Raw genomic sequence first — 16,995 nt, 5'->3', positions numbered from 1 at the left:
AGGGCCAGGCTTCCTCAGCAAAAGGAGGAGGACTGGCAGTAGTTAGCTCAGGGCTAATCTTCCTCAAAAAAAAAAAAATAATAATATAAAATTCCTGGGTGTTAGAGTATACACTTTTTCAAACTAATGTTTTTTTTCCAAACAGCTCTCCCAGGTGGTAGTACTACTTTTATATTCCCACGAAGATTATACGAATTCCTTTTTCACCACGTGCTCAGCATTCCTCAGTAATATTACACTTTTTTAAAAAAAACTCCCCCACATGAGTGAACTCATACAGTATTTGTCTTTCTCTGTCTGGCTTATTTCACTTAACATCATACCCTTAAGGTCCATCCATGCTGTGAGCACGATCCAGTCTATACAGAATTGATAAATAATAATGTATACCTGATATTACACAATGTTATAAACCAATATGATCTCAATAAAATAATTGAAGAAAATGTAAACAATGTTTAACCTCACTGGTAACAAAAGAAATATAACTTAAAAAAATTTCCATATTTGGAGTAGGATAGGGCAATTTCGTTTTTTCAATGTTCATTATCAATCAGGTGTCTTCGTCTCTGAATTCAATTTTATATTATTTACCCATTTTTAGGTTTTTTTCTTAGTGATGTATAGAACAGTTTTAAATATACTTAATATTAACAGTATAATTGTTATATGTATTCAAAATATATTTTTGGCATTTAAGTTGCTTACAGCTTTTTATAGATGTTCCTTTGCAAGTTGAGGAAGGTCCTATTTATTTCTATTTATCTGAGAATTTTTACATTAATGGGTGTGGATTTTTTCAAATTGATTTTCTGTATCAGTTGATATGATCATATGATGGTTTTTAATGTGTTGATGTAGTGGGTTACATTGATCAATCTTTGAATATTGAACCAGCATTGCATAACTGGAATACATCCCACTTTGTCAGCATGTATAATTCTTTTTACGCATTGCTGGATTCAATTTGCTAATATTTTGCCAAATATTTGTACATCTATGTTATTGAGAGAAATTGGTTTGTAGATCTTCTTTCTTCTAATTCTTTAATCTAGTTTTAGTATTAGGGTATTTCTGGCCTCAGAGAATGAGTTAGGAAGAACTCGCGCTTCTATTATCTGGGAGAGATTGTAGACAACTGATGCCATTTCTTCCTTAAAGATTTGGTAGAATTCACCAGTGAAACTATCTTTGCCTGGCACTTACTTTTTGGGAAAGTCATTAATCATTGACTCCATTTCTTTAATAAATATAAGCCTATTCAGATGATCTCTTTCTCCTTTTGTGAGTTTGCTAATTTTTATCTATCAAGGAATTGGTCCATTTCACCTAGGTTATAAAATTTGTGGCCTTACAGTTGTTCTTTATTATTTTTTTGTTTATTATCCTTTTGATCACCAAAGGGTCAATAATGATGACCTCTCTTTAATTCCAAATATTGGTGATTTGTGTCTTCCCTCTTCTTTTTATGATTAGCCTCATTATAGGTTTATTGACTTTATTGATCTTTTCAAAGAACCAGCATTTTGTTTTGTTGATTTTCTCTATTATTTTGTTCCTTTTCAATTTTATTGATTTCTGCCTTAATTTTTACTATTTATTTTATTCTGGCCTGCTTTAGGGTTTAATTGCTCTTCTTTCTCTAGTTTCCTAAGGTGGAAAGTTGGATTCTTGATATTAGATCTTTTGTCTTTCCTAACATATCTATTTAATGCTGTAAATTTTTCTCTATGCACTGCTTTCTTTATATCCCAAAAATTTTGATAAGGCTGTCTTTTATTACCTCAAAATGTTTTTAAATTTCCTTTGAAAATGCTTCATTGACCATGTTTATTTTGCTCTCCAACTACTTTGTAATTTTTCAACTGAATTTCTTTTACTGACTTCTAGTTTAATTCCATTTAGGTCTGAGAGATGCTTTGTATGATTCTATTTTTTAAAATTCATCCAGCTGTCTTTTATGGCATAGAATGTGTTTTATCTCACTGAGTGTTCATGTGAGCTTGAAAAGAATGTGCATTCTGCTGTTGTTGGATGCACTACTCTATAAATGTCAAAAATCAAGACACTGTTGATTGATAGTGATGTTCACATAAATTATATCCTTACTGCTTTTGTGCTGTCTGATCTATCAATTATCTATCAGTTTTTGCCTCACATATTTTGTTGTTCTTTGTCAGGTGTATGCACATTAGGGATCGTTAAATATTCTTGGACAACAGACCCTTGATCATCATGCAATGCTTCTCTTTATCCCTGTTAATTTTCATTGTTCTGATATCTGCTTTGTCTGAAATTAATACAGTTATTCTAACTTTCTTTAATTTAAGCATGGTATATTTTTATCTACCCCTTTACTTTTAATCTATCTTTGTCTTTATATTTAAACTGGGTTTCTTATGGACAACATATAATTAAGGTGATTTTTTTTTAAAAACTCCACTGTGACAATTGCTGTTTTTTAATATCTGTATTTAGACCATTCACATTTAAAGTGATTATTAATATAGTTGGAATAATATTTACTATGTTTGTAATTCTTTTCTATTTGTTGCCCTTTTAATATGTGCATTTAGACTAATCACACTGCTAATGCACATCAATGGTGAATTGATAGTCACAATATCCATATACTTCTCTTTAAAAATTTCTGTAGTGGTTTCCCTGGAATTTGAAATACTCATTTACAACTAATTTAAGTCCACCTTGATTAATATTATATGGATTCATGTGTAGTGTATGGAACTTATGACAGTAATCTGAATTCCTCCCTCCCATGTCTTATAAAATTTGTTTCACTTACTCATATGCTATAGTCACACAGTATGTTGTTATCAGTATTCTTTTGAAGTTATCTATTACATCAATTAAGAATAAACAAAAAGATTTTATTTTACCTTCATTTATTCCTTCTCCAATACTTTTCCTTTCTTTATGTAGATCCATTTCTGGCAGACCTCATTTTCCTTCTCCTCTGAAGAATTTCTTTTAAAATTTTGTCCAGAGCAAATCTACTGAGAACAATTCTCTCAGGGTTTTGTTTTTTGCTTTTTGTAAAAGAGAGTGTTTATTTCCCCTTAATTTTTTTTTTAAAGATTTTATTTTTTCCTTTTTCTCCCCAAAGCCCCTCCGGTACATAGTTGTATATTCTTCGTTGTGGGTCCTTCTAGTTGTGGTATGTGGGACGCCTGCTCAGCATGGTTTGATGAGCTGTGCCATGTCCACACCCAGGATTCGAACCAACGAAACACTGGGCCACCTGCAGCGGAGCGCGTGAACTTAACCACTCGACCACGGGGCCAGCCCAATTTCTCCTTAATTTTTGAAGGATAATTGCAGTAGACATAGAATTCTAGGTTATGTTTATGATTTTTTCTTTCAACACTTTACATATCTGACTCCACTCTCTTCTTGCTTGCATGGTTTCTGACAAGAAGTATGCTGTCATTCTTAAGCTTTGTCCTCTATAGATGAGGAGTTTTTTTCTCTCTGACTTCTTTCAATATTTTCTCTTTGTCTTTTGTTTCCTGCAGTTTGAGTATGATTTGCCTGGGTGTAGATTACTTGATATTTATTCTGTCGATACACTTTGAGCTTCCTAAATCTGTGTTTGCTGTCTTATTTATTTTGGAAAGTTCTGAGCCATTATTACTTCAAATAATTTTTGTGCTCTTTTCTTTCTTCCTTCTTCTGGTATTCTACATATATGTTACACATTTTGAAATTGTCACCACAGATCTTGGATATTCTATTGTTTTCATTCTTTTTTTCACTTTGAATTTCAGATTGGGAAGTTTCAATTGAAATATCTTCAAGCTCACTAATTGTTTCCTTGGCTGTGTCCAGGCTATCAGAGGAATTCTTTGTTTCTGTGACAGTGTTTTTGATTTCTAGAATTTCTTTTCAATTCAGTTTTAGAGTTGCTATCTCTCTGCTTTCATTACCCCTCTGTTCTTGTATTTTATCTCCTTTTTCAGTTAGAACCCTTAACATATTAACCATGGTTATTTTAAAATCCCTCTCTTAAATTCCAACATGTGCATCATATCTGAGTCTGGTTCTGATGTTTGCTATGGCTTTTTAAACTGTATTTTTTCTTGGCTTTTAGCATGGCTTGTAACTTTTTTGTGGAAAGCCAGACATGATATACTGGTGATAAGAACTGAGATAAATATGCCTTTAGTATAAAGTTTTATATTAACTTATCTAGCATTTGGGCTATGTTTAGTGCTTGCTACAGCTATAAGCACCAGAGCTTTTGTTTTTTTAAAGGAACATTATTTTTTGAAGATGTGCTTCTTTTGTTTTTGGTGAGGAAGATTGACCCTGAGCTAACATCTGTTGCCAATCTTCCTTTTTTTTTCCCTCCCCAAAGCCCCAGTACATAGTTGTATATCCTAGTTGTATATCCTTCTAGTTCTTCTATGTGGGATGCCACCACAGCATGGCTTGATGAGTAGTGTGTAGGGCCACACCCAGGATGTGAACCAATAAACCCTGGGCCATCAAAGCAGAGTGCGCAAACTTAACCACTATGCCACTGGGCTGGCCCCACCAGAGCTTTTAATTACCTCTAATGACCTTGTGTTGTCCCCTCTAATGTCCTTAAGTTCCCCCAAGAACTCCTTCACAAATAGAATGTAAGCCTTGCATCTCTTTCAGCTGTAGCCGACTGTTATTATGCTGCAGCCTGGTTGATGTGGTGGTAAGGTATGGGAATGGGCAAGCAGTCTATACTATTTGATAAAATTTCAGTCTTTAATGAGACTGGATACCTGTGCTGCGGCATTCAGAAGTGTTTCTTAACCTTTTATTTTCTCCACTTGTGTGAGTCAGAAAGTCTAGAGGGGTCTGGAGTTGGCTAATTGCCCAGCCCCCAAGTTGGATAAGGCTCTGGTAAATTCTTTTCTGCTTCTGCACAGGCCTTTGTTATGGAGGACACTCTGGGTATATTTCAAAGTGGTTACTTTCTCGCTCATCCTGCCAGAAACATGAGGGAAATTTTCCTTCATCTTCATCAAAAGAACATGATGGGGTTGCTGCAGTGAAAGCCAATGAAAATGTGAATAAGATTGGACCCCAGGAGTTTATTTTGCTCATGCTAGTCGACACAAATCCTCTAACAATTCATCAATATGACCATTTAATTGTTCTTATCAGTTTATGGTTCAAGTGTCTTTTGATCCAGATTAGCTCATCTCAGCTGCGATCTTCTGTATTTACCTGTCTCTTCAGATTTCACTGTCGTGGTTTGTCCTGTGACTTCAATTCTCTGATGGGTCTAAGAATGTCATTGATTTTAAGTTTTCTCAGCTTTTTTCCTGTTCTAAGAATAGGAGTGACAACTTCTAAGCTCTTTAAATGATGGAACTGAAACTAGACATTCTAATAATACTAATATGAATTTATATAATTCAATGTTATTTTACAGGGTATATACAAGTTTATGACTGCCATCTTTTTGGCAATGTCCATGTATATCCATAATAATGCCTTTGACCTGAGATCTGTTCTCTTTGAAATTAATAATGCTACACTACCTTTCACTGGTTACACATTGTTTGGAATGGATTTTCCTCTATCTTTTTTTTTAATCTTTATGCATGATTTGCTTTACGTGTATCTCTTTAAAATGTAAATGCATTTTCCCCCTCATCTGTCACATAATAAATGAATTAAAACTTTTACATTTAATGTGATTACTGATATAACTCATTTCGGCGTTTTTGATTTTATTACCTGTGTTTTCTTTGTCCTTTCCCTTGCTTCCTTATAGCTTTCTACCAAGTTTATCAGACTTTCTTTACGTTTGCATTTTCCTCAGTAGTGCTCTTGAAGTCGGTCATTCTATTTCTACATCTGTAGTGATTATGTTTGGCTTTTCTAATGGGGTTGTGGAGGTACTTTTTCTGTTTTGCTTTCCCCTTACTTTTTAACATGTATATTTACATTAAGAAAGCCTAAAGTTAATTAGTATCTCTCTCTTCCTCCTCAAAAATACATAGACTACAAAAATATTTAAATACAATCACTCATCATGGCCTCATCCCACTTACATCTTTCATGATATGTGTCTAGTATTTTTTATACCTTTAGTTCCAGCATTTGAGGAAGTGTATTTTCAGAGCCTTTCCTGTTTTGTGAGCTCATTGCTTGGTAGTGAATCATTATTCATGGAACTTTGATAAGGGAAATAAAATCTCATAGTAGTTTGTGGGAATTTTCTATATGTTCAAAATCCCAATCCATATTCTTGACCTAAAGAGGACCATGGCATTAGTCTAAATCCGTTGGTGGTTAAGCACTGTATTTCAGCAAACTACAATATAGCTGGTTTTCCTGCTGTCCCAAAGCTTGTCTGCTGACAGGCGTTTAGAATGTTTCAGGGCTTCCTGAATGTGTAATAGAGAAAGCACTTGATCCTACTGCAATGAAAGACTTCTTTGAGATACAAGGCAGAGTGCACTTAACTTTGGGTGAAAGAAAGAAAGAGTACACTCTGCTCAGAATCAAAAATAAATTGAGTTTGGGGAGAATTCGATTTTCCTATGACCTGAAAATGAAAAAATATTCAATGGTTCTGCTGACTTAAATTTTACTCTGGGTGTGTTTTATGTATTGGAATGTGCTTACAGTTTGAACTTTCATGTAGAACTTGTTTCTACTCTGAACTCTCCTGTATATTAGCATTTTGACCTCAAGTACAATATTTAACCTTGCTTGAGCTTAGTTCCTTTTATATGCCAGAAGGTGACACTGCTTATCCTGGGTATCTCATAGAATTGCTGTGAGTCAAAAAGAATGATGAAAGATGGTGCATTATGGATTATTAAATATTATACAAATGTAAAGCATTGTTAACAAACTGGAAAACTGCATGTGACTTATGTCATGGTCTTAGTGAGTCATTTTGTCAGGGAAGCAAGAATTATAAAATCAGAGGATTTTGAAGATGTTCGATGTCTTCCAATATAACCTATTTGAGGGAGAATAGTGATAAAAGCTGAAAAGTATCCATGCACCAAGGATGTTAGGTCATTTTTGACTTACTTATAATTTATGTCTGACATAAAAATCTGGGGATGAAACTTATTTCATATAGACTGAAAATCTAGACAGATGAAGATCTTGGGGAAATCTAAATTTACAATAATTCCATTTTACATTCAAAAAGTGAGCACGGAAGGTCTTCCCTGTAATGTGGTACCACTTTAGAAGTTAGATACAAAGAAAATTTGGTCAAAGAAAGTGATCAAACAATAGGGGTATATACAGCAAGCAGAAGTGGGCCACTTAGTTTGGCCACTCCAAGTTAAGACACTTATTAGTTCCTTACAACTCTGGGACTCTGATTTGGTGATTAAATGAGTTATAAGGTTTTTTTCCCTAGTGTGTATTTCTTATACCATTTTTTTTCACCTTTCACAATAGGGTTAAATGCAGCAGAGTTTATTCTTATTTTTGAAGACGGTTTAGAAATAGAAGGCACATAAATTTTGGGCCTGTCATGACCAGACAACGATAAAGCTCATTATCCACAATATTTCATTTAATCTTCTGGACAGTCCTATCAGGTAGGCATTCCTATTACCTATACGAAAGCTGAGATTCAAAAGAGTTCAATAACTTTACCAGGGTCAAACACAAAGTTACAATGCCTAAATTTAAACCCATGTCTATCTGATGCAAAAATCTTCTCATTCTGTAGTTGACAGACCTCAACAGAAAGATGAGGAATTCTTCTAGGACACATGTGTATTATACACTGGAATGTGAACAATTTTCTATGTGATACGATTTCAGAGGGAATGATTGTGCTTCCAAATACATTTATCAGCTGTACTTCTTAAGCCTGAAAAAGTTCCATTAAAACCACAGGTAGCAAATAAGTTTCATTTGAAATACCAATTCTGATTAGTTAGTAGTCACTGCCTGAAGCACTGTGTTGAGAAAGATTCTGAGGAGAGAGCTTCCTGCCTTAGCAGGAAAGAGTATTGCGATCAATTCGTGATGCCTGCTATGGATGTGGAGGGAAGAATGGTGGCATATGTGCCAAGTTTCTGCCATCATGGAACTAGACATTTATAACCTTGATTTAAGCAAAGTTAGTTCCAGTTGTTAATTGTTCAATTCCCTTGGGAGGAGGCCCACATTCAGCCTCATCGTTTCTTACATTTCATTCTGTGAGGAAGGTAATGGAATCTTACTTATAAGATAAGTATTTGATAGTGAGAAGGGAAAGGAGATTGTGGGAGCACTGCATTCATGGGGAAGAAGGAGAGAAGCATTGTGGAGAATAGTGAGAAAGGCCAGGCACATAATCAAACTTTGTTCATTTCATGAATGTGTCCAGAGAGGCATTGTTTAAAATCACCAAAGGTTAATCACAAAGCTATCTTGGGTAGCTTCGCTGTTGCTTCATTGTTGTTGTTTAGTGTTATATAGATACCTACAGTCTCCTCAAAATGGAAATTGGTATATTAACTAGAATTCACTTCCATTTGAGCAATATAATTGCTTTATAGTCTTTGCTAGAATAAGTAGGAATTTATCTGAACAGTGGTGGCTTGCTAGAGGAAAATTATAAAACTGAGCCTACAATTTCATGAGTTAGGGCAGGAAAGGAAATCTATTCCAGGTGGAAAGGGTAACAAAATGAGTTTAAGCAAAGTTAGTTAGACCCTATCAGTGAGCACCACTCAGTGGCAGTCCAGGAGAGAAAAGGTGTAAGGTGGCTTAAGAGGAAAGCCGAGGATATTTACTAGGGATCAGTATAAAAGCAAATGTCTAAGAGCCAAACAAGAACCAGTAATTAAACAGAGGACACATTGTGTCCTACTGGCTGTTTTAGTCACAATAAGTCCTGACAAAGCAGATACTATCAGTTTAGCCAAACTTGTCCACTTACCTGTTGTTTCAGTTAAAAATGTAGGTGGGGGGCTGGCCCCATGGCCGAGTGGTTAAGTTAACACGCTCCACTGCAGGTGGCCCAGTGTTTCCTCGGGTCAAACCTGGGCGTGGACATGGCACCACTCATCAAGCCACACTGAGGAGGCATACCACATGCCACAACTAGAAGGACCCACAACTAAGAATATACAACTATGTACCGGGGGCTTAGGGGATAAAAAGGAAAAAAAATAAAATCTTTAAAAAAAATAAAAATAAAAAAATTGTAGTTGGACTGATATTTTCCATGAGTTTGACAAATTGAAATGGCAGGCAATAGGATATATTGGAGTACATGAGGAAGCCATTTGGTGTAAACCTAATTCAGCCTGACTTTTTTTTTTCCCCAAAAGGGCCTGACTGTGGCCATTGAGCATGCATTGTATATCTGCTTTAAAACATTTACTATGGCAAGAACAAATGGCTTTGAGATAAAGGTGCAACTTCCCTCCCCCTCCCAATGTTGGCATTTCCTTAAGGATTAAGCATCTTTCCTTAGGCTAAGAACTGATTGCTGTGCTCACCTGTGACCACCCAGCTCGAGACAATAGACTTGCCTCCTGCTATGCCCACCGAGATAGCAGACCCACTACCTGCTGTGTTCATCAAGCCCTGTGCTGACAGGGCAATCTTGTGAATACTGTGGGAGGGACATTTCAACCATATATGAAACATCCTGTTTGGGGTTATATAACCAGTCCGTATATCTCACTTCTTCGGTGCCCTTTCTTCCTTCGGGAAGAAAGGTCCCGGGCCATGGTCCTCACATTTTAGCTCAGAATAAACTCTCCCAAATTTTCATTTATAGATTGGTTATGGATTATTTTTGTCGACAAGTTAATGGATTTGGCTGAGTACAACATTTGCCTGTGTTTCATACCAGCACAGTATAGGTTACATTGTAAAGCTTAATTTGCTGCTTGTCTTAATTTTCCAACACTGATAGAATCTACACATTTCAAAATTATGTTTTCAATATAATCATTCAAATAATTCATCTAAGTAAAATTAAACTTGACATGACTTCCCATAGGAAATAAGAATATGAAATGAGTTCCCTTACACTAATCTCATTTTGCCCTTAGCCACCACAATTGAACAAGTAACATCTCTAATACCGTCACAGAATTTAATCGGCCCCAATAATAACCACTTCATAATATTTGTAAGATGCTCCCTCAGGGTGGTGAGTATCCTCAGAGAGGTCAATAAGTGAAGTGTGGGTCTTAGAGAGCTATGGTAGAGTGAGTGAATAAGTTCTCATAGATCAGTAATCAAGTCACAAATCCAAGGCAGGTAAATCTGATGCTTATTACAAGGCTTGAGGCATCAGAGAATCCTGAAACATGTTGATGGTGTTGCAGGGTTATAGTTTAGCTACAGATGAGGCCCAGGGCATCTGCAGGTACCTCTGAGCCCAAAGATGACAGCAGACAAGTGACGCCAAATGGCTTCAAATAAGAAGAATGTTCATAGAACATTTTACTATTCCAAAGACCCTTTTCAAAATGTTTTATTTTATAAATAATCAAATATTTGAAAAATAATCAAAGATACGTAAAATAAAATGACAAATGTTTAATGAAATTTGCAAATTTAAAGGGAAAAATGCCAGCAAATTTGCTGTAAGACACATACTCTCATAATGACCTGGTGGATGAATCAAATGGCTTTAACTTTCTGTACACAATTTAGCAGTGTGCATGATCATTTCAAAAATGTTCATAGTCTTTGACCTAATAATTACACTTTTGGGAATTGGCCTAGAGAAATAAACTAAAATTCAATGAAAGATTTATCCATAAATATTTTCACTGAATCATTATATAGAAGAACAAAAAAATAGAAAGGACTTAAATAACCAAATATTAGTAAGACAAATAAATTAATACCATAAATATGTAGCCATTAAAATTATGTTATGAAATATTTCTAAAGTCTCAAGGAAATTATTATCATAACACATTACATCAAAATAAAGACTAGAAAATTGTATATTTAGAATGATCTCAATTATATTAAGAAAATACATCAAAAGAGAGAAATGCATTAACATCAATAGTAATCTCAAGGTGGTATGCATATAGATGATTGTCAATTTTGTCACTATACTGTTTCATATTTATTGATACCGTGTAATAAGTATGTAATATTTCAATAATAAAAATAATAAGTAATTTGATATGTATTATTACACTTGACTAAAAACCAGATTTAGAGAGTATTAACACTATTCTTACTTTATAGGTGAGAGCACAGAGATACAGAGAAATTAAATGAGTTATCCAAGGTCACAGTGCTTATAATTTGCATAACTAAGATTAAACTCTACTTTTCCCGATTCCTTATCCCATATTCCTCCTTCTATCCCACACTACTTCTTTCAGAAAGAGAATCCAAGTGAGGAAGGTGCAGTAACAGTAGCTTATGTCAGCGAATAACCAGAGGAGTGGTTTAATAAGATGCTTGACACAAAACTGTACATGAGCTCATCACTCAAAGCAATAGCTTTGCCTCAGTTAAAGCTTTGTTTTTTAAGTTGACTCCATCTGATATTCTTATATAATTTAAGCTATACACAGGATAGCTTAAATATATCAAAATGAAATATATCAAATGAAATATATCAAAACACATAGTAAAATCCTTCTTTTTTAATTGTTCTATTTCTTCTTTCCCTGGGGTATGTGCATTTACTTTCCATTCCTAACAATAAAAAATTTTTTGGCACATTAAGTGCCTTGAAGTGTGTTTTAAACCATTCCCTATGATATAGCTTGTTGAAATAACTTTAAGAAAACAACTTGTGAATTATTTTGGACCCCTGAGGAAATGGTGCCAATGACTAAATTTTCAAAGTATGAGAAGTCTTTTGGTTTAGAGACTTATGGATGCATGGTGGGGTTACAAGGCATAAGTCTTAGAACTCATTCCGTTCTAATCTTGGTCTTATTTTCCTGAAATTTATCACCTCTGAGATAACTTTAAGGTCTGAGGTAAGCCACGTCAAAAGCCCTGCTATTCACAAAGATTAGACCACTTTAGGCTATCTGCCTACCTCTAAACCAATCACTGTGACCAGTGCTAATTTTGCCTTGAGCTAATTGCCCTCAGCTGGCAGACTCAGCCAGGCTTCCTTGCCCTCCTTGCCCTTGCCCACTGGCTGTTTCCCTGGTATAAGCAGCCCCCCATAGAGAAAGAGAATTTGAACCAAACACCTCTACGAATTATGATCTAGTGCAGAGAGTTGAAGTTGCTCATGACTTGAATGAGTTAATACTATTTTTGATCTGGAAACCTAAATCGCATCCATCCTTCAGGTTTCCCATCACATTGAGCTAAATTTTAGTGAATTCAATCTCTACATAAATCAAAGCAGTGAAGTAACAGAACTTATCCTTATTTCCTTGAGAAAATATTTGTGCAATGTGTGGACACACTGGTCTATACTTAAGCCTCCTTGAAGAGGTTAAGTGGGGAGTACAGGAGAGAAGTGTGAGCTGGGCATGAATGTGCAGGCGTGGTTTCAAGACCACTGATATCAATGGGTTTTAAAATACATTCTCTCAATGCTCTGTCTTCCCTTTTCTCCATTTCAGTGTATGTACTTACCTGTCACAAAGCCTGCTATTAATGCCTGCCTCTGAATTATAACATCAGGCAATTAAGATTCACAAGGTGCTGAAAGATTTATAAACAAAAGGAAAGGAAATGTGTTCTATTAAAAAGCCAGGAAGTAAGCATCTTCTCAATGAATTATCTGAAACCTATATTTTTCATTTATTGAAGTTAAAGTTTCCATTATATGTACAGGAGAATCTTATACATATGAATTGACATTTCAGATAGTATGATTTTCAAATACTCTTGAGGGCTAGTTAAAATGGTGTGCCTGTTGGGGTTTCTATATGACCAAATTGTAGAAATGATGAAAGGATTCAACTTGAAATAATAATGGATTTGACTCACCTGTTGCAACATTTCTGAAAACAATAAAGGAAAAGCTCAAAGAATACATTTAAAGAATTCAGTCATTTTTAGCCAATATACTTTGAGGTTGCATCTTATTACACAAAGCATAGGAAGTCTTATGCACAATGCCTGCTGCATCCAATAAGGAGTTGAGTGTGTGAACTCTTCATTTCTTAAAGCCTGAAGGGGAGTCTCACTGGCATGAAGGCACTAACTGCTTTGTAAATGAAACAGTCTACATTCCAGTTACCATGTACATTTACTTTTAACATGAAGGGAACACCTCCCCATATCTTTCTTCTGCTCGTTCCTTTTGAAAGGGTATTAGAAGAGAATTTACGTTACCAAGTCTCTTGTGGGCCTCTCCATTCAGCACAAAGTAGACCCCATATCATATATTGACCACACTCTCAGGGATAGTGCTCCACTGAAGATGGGCCTAATGCTACCATTTGAACAGACATTTATTTAGTGTCTTTTCTAGACCAGCCTTAGTTTACAAGGGGCATTTAATATACAATGGGCGTACAGTGACAAATGCAACCAGACCCTGCCATCAGGAAACTCTCAATTTGAGAGAAGAGACAGCCTTCTTAAACAAGTGAATATGGTACATTATCATGTAACACTAGGGTTAGGTATATTTGAATGTAGACACTCATAGGAACTCCTTATTGGGTGTCAGGGAAATGTTATAGGGCAGGTTGCATTTGAGCTTAAAGGATGTGTACGAACTTGCCAGACTGAGAAAAGTTAGAAAGGGAGAGGAAGAATGTTAAATCAGAAGGATAATGTCGTACAAAGGCACCTATACACAAAAACTTAGAAATGGCCCTAGATATTCTCTAGAGAGGCCCGATATTCTTATATTGCCAATGTGATGTGTGCAGACTGGAAAGGAGACGTGCGCTGCCCAATCTCACAAAATAGAGCCAGTGGCTCTCAATTAAGCATTCATGCCAGTCCATACTGCCCCTGTTTGTAAAAATAGAAAATGTGATGACATTTAGAATTTCTGGAACACTCCATTCCCAACCTCATCCCCTTTTAGTTGTATGAAGCCTTGCCTTTTTAATCCAGCCTAGATGAACGCCCCATACTCTGATGCACCAGTATATTTAGCACTATGGAACAATGGGAAACAAAGATACACACAGCAGGAGGTGTTCTTCCCCAAGCACCTCTTCAAGTGCAGACCCCTGCAAAAAGTTAACTCCTTAAAGTTACACACCCTGATTTCAATATCTACTCATTTAGGACACGTAGCTGCCTTTTAAAATTTGCCATGTTGAAAACATAGCAAAAGAGATAGCAGGCAAAACCATGATAGCAGAAATACACCCAGATATGTGCAAGGATTGCCATTTATTTTGCCACATTAATGAAACACAACATTATAATTGATGATAAAAATTCAGTTAAGTGAAAGAAAATTTCTACTTAAAATATGGAAAAGCTGGCGTATAGTATATCCCAATACTTATGTCTTGAATAAATCAATCATGATGATTCATACAATGATTTAAGGATTAGAAAACTGATTTTTAATCCAGTTCTTCCATTTATCAGCAGTGATAACCTAGATAATCTCTCAAAATCTCCATTTTCTCATCACTAAACCAATATAAATAACTATGCAGGATGAGGGTGAAAATCAAATAGTGTAATGCAAGTAGAAATTTTTTTTTAAATTATGAATGTTATCCTGATAATAAGGTATTAATTTTATTCAGGCTCATTTAAAAAAATTGTGTACTTAGAATTTTAAGTGCCAATCTCTTTATGCATGATCTATATTTATTTTATTTCCACTTCTTAAATATTGCTGTATTAAATGCTAGCATGTTTTTCAAAGTGCTCTAGCTAATATCAACAGACATATTTTAAAATATAATTACGCAAAATAGCACTTTGCATAAGTTCATGGGAAAATAAATAAATGAAATATTATACAATCATCTTAAAAATACATTTTTGTGGGCTTGATTTTGCTGACCACACAATTGAACATGGCTGACTTGCATTTCTGTTGCCTCTTTCTTTTATTCGTATGAAAAATACATGCAGTTACTAGAGAAAAACTGCCTTTTTGTAAAATTCAAAGATATTCCATACATATAATTTCACAAATTGTAAAGCACTTTCATATCCACTATCACATCGATCCCCAAAATGAACTTGTATATTAGAAGAAAACCTACAACAGGAAGTATCTTGGTACTGTTACCTCTTTTTTAAAGATGAGAACAATGATGCTGCGGAAGGTGAAGTGATCTACTGAAGTACATAAAGTTAACTGGGTCTAGGACCCAGGCCTCTGGTTTCCTTGTATGATGCTCTTTCTCCTCTTGTACTACAGCTCTCTTTCAATAGTACAGCTTGAGGTAATATCTAGCATCATATCAAAATGGGGACTATGTCCCTCCCTTGTGTCTCAGCTTCCTATGCTAGTTAAAATTTTCAGAGTTTGGGGATTCAGCAATCCTTTATGAAGAAAGCTGGCCAGCAAGCACAGATAGATTCATTTATGGGCTATATGTAAGGCAGGTTTCAAATATGAGAGTACAGTTACTTAAGATTTTTTATGCTAGTTTAAACAAACATCTAAAGTGGTTTTCAATAAGTGACACTTTAATACAACTTATGGTGTTTTTATTCTATTCAACATCAGTCCCTCTAAATGTGATATTGAATGCATGTTATTAGCAGGTATTAAAAGATTCTTACAATGAGTCACACAAAGCTGATCAACCATCTCCTAGTGATTCATTTGTTTATGCAACTTCTTTCCTCCTTAAATCTAAAGTCAGTTATTAACAACAGTCTCCTTGAGCGTGCTTTTTGCTTTTAATGGAAAATAATAAATCTTAATGGATTCTCCTTCACCCCAGAACACCACAGATTCTCATATTATAAATATGTAAACCTGTGACTCCCCGCAAAAGCCTACTACTTCCATTCAATATTTTAAGCTTTAACAGTAGACTGCTTTAAAGAAGGTATACTCTACAAGGGGCTCCTGACTTTGGCATAATATCCTGTGAAAGATGACCATAATTGATACAAAATTCTACATACAGAAAAGAAGTGAACAAGGTATAATCTGTAAGAAAGCGAATTTAGTGTTTTTGCTAATTTGTTATTAATTCTCTAAGTTTCAGAAGCGAATACTTCTCTCTTATAGGCCTAATAGAGTTCACCCCAATTGTATATTAAAGTCTAATATGAAGCAATAGATCCAACATGAAGTGAAAAGTACTAAATCCATTATCTACTCAACCTATTGCCATTAAATAACTCTCAAGATAATATACTCAAATATATAATGGTAGTTCTCAGTTAGGTGTTTGCATTAATTTCCTGCTCTATGCAACAGATTACCACAAATTGGTTGGCTTAAAACAACACAAATTTATTGTCTCACACTTCTGAGTTCTGGAGGCTGAAGTTCAAAATCAAAGCACTGTCAGGGCCATACTCTCTCTGTAGTTTCTATGGGCGGATCCTTCCTCACTTCTGACTTGTGGTAGCCCCAGTGTTCTTTGGCTGCTAGCAGCATAACTCCACTCCCTGCTTCATCATCATCACATGGTCTTCTCGCTGTGTGTCTGTGTCTCTTCTCCTCTTCTGATAAGGACACCAGTCATATTGGATCAGGGGCCCACCCTCCTCCAGCTTGACCTCATCTAATCTTGATTAATTACATCTGCAATTACATTAGTTCCAAATAAAGTCACATTCTGAGGTATTGGGGGTTAGGACTTCAACATACCTATTTCTTTTTTTTTGAGGAAGATTAGCCCTAAGCTAACTACTGCCAATCCTCCTCTTTTTGCTGAGGAAGACTGACCCTGAGGTAACATCCGTGCCCATCTTCCTCTATTTTATACGTGGGACGCCTATCACAGCATGGCTTTTGCCAAGAGGTGCCATGTCCGCACCCGGGATCTGAACCGGCAAACCCCAGGCCGCTGAGAAGCAGAACATGCACACTTAACCGCTGTGCCAATGGGCCGGGCCCAAACATATCTTTTTGAGAGGACAAAATTCGGCCCCTTAGTGTGGTTCAAAATT

This window comes from Equus przewalskii, chromosome X (genome assembly GCF_037783145.1).
Source record: "Equus przewalskii isolate Varuska chromosome X, EquPr2, whole genome shotgun sequence".
NCBI lineage: Eukaryota > Metazoa > Chordata > Mammalia > Perissodactyla > Equidae > Equus > Equus przewalskii.
Note: the sequence above shows the minus strand (reverse complement) of the source record.